Source organism: Capsicum annuum, chromosome 5 (assembly GCF_002878395.1).
Source record: "Capsicum annuum cultivar UCD-10X-F1 chromosome 5, UCD10Xv1.1, whole genome shotgun sequence".
Lineage (NCBI taxonomy): Eukaryota > Viridiplantae > Streptophyta > Magnoliopsida > Solanales > Solanaceae > Capsicum > Capsicum annuum.
The window spans coordinates 64,362,977-64,363,769 of NC_061115.1; the positions used below are offsets into that span (position 1 = coordinate 64,362,977).

The following is a 793-nucleotide window of genomic DNA, read 5'->3' on the forward strand; positions in this document are numbered from 1 at the left end:
CTTTGATTCCCCACTAGATGATGAGGGCCAATTAAATGAAGCAAGTCAAAAAAGCGCTATCCACATCCCTCCAACCAACGAAAATGGTGTGTTTCATGTGACTAGCGTTATGCTTCACATGTTGCAAATGAAAGGATTATATGGGGGTCAAGCATATGAGGACCCAAATGTTCATTTGAAAAACTTTGTGGAAGTTTGTGCACCATTTAACATAGCGCATATTACACAAGAATCCATTCGGCTTTGACTATTCCCATTTTCACTAATAGGCGAGGCGGTTTTATGGTTCCACTCACTTCAACCTGGCTCAATCAAATCTTAGGAAGAGCTCACCACGGTGTTCCTTGATAGATACTTCCCACCATCAAAAATACTTCAAAATCGGGATGAGATTGTAAACTTCTGGCAATTGAATAGAGAACCATTGTTTGAAGCATGGGAGAGGTTTAATGGAAAGCTAGCCCAATGCCCAAATCATGAGGTCCCGGATAAGATGCTCCTCGAAATTTTTTATAGAGCTCTTGTCCCATTGAACAAAATGGTTGTGGATAATGCGGCGGGTGGCTCTATTATGAAATTGCACCATCTTGCGGCTTTCCATTTGAAAGGTAAAGTATCCAAACAAAACCAGCGGTGGAACACCCCATGATGACGATGTGCCTAAGACCCCTTCTACTACCTCTGTGGTCACTAATGAGCAAAGAAAACGAGACAAGGAGAAGGGGGAGAACATGGCCAAGATGATGACCCAACTTGAGATTCTAACAAAACATGTTATGGGTGTACCCACGAA

General features: G+C 42.5%; 1 non-coding gene across 1 annotated transcript; it reads right to left on the reverse strand.

The window, feature by feature from the left end:
• Positions 1-377: 377 nt before the first annotated feature.
• On the reverse strand, positions 378-483 carry LOC124899072. The gene has a single exon (XR_007056211.1). It is a non-coding gene; the product is annotated as a small nucleolar RNA R71 (small nucleolar RNA).
• Between the last annotated feature and the right edge of the window lie 310 nt (positions 484-793).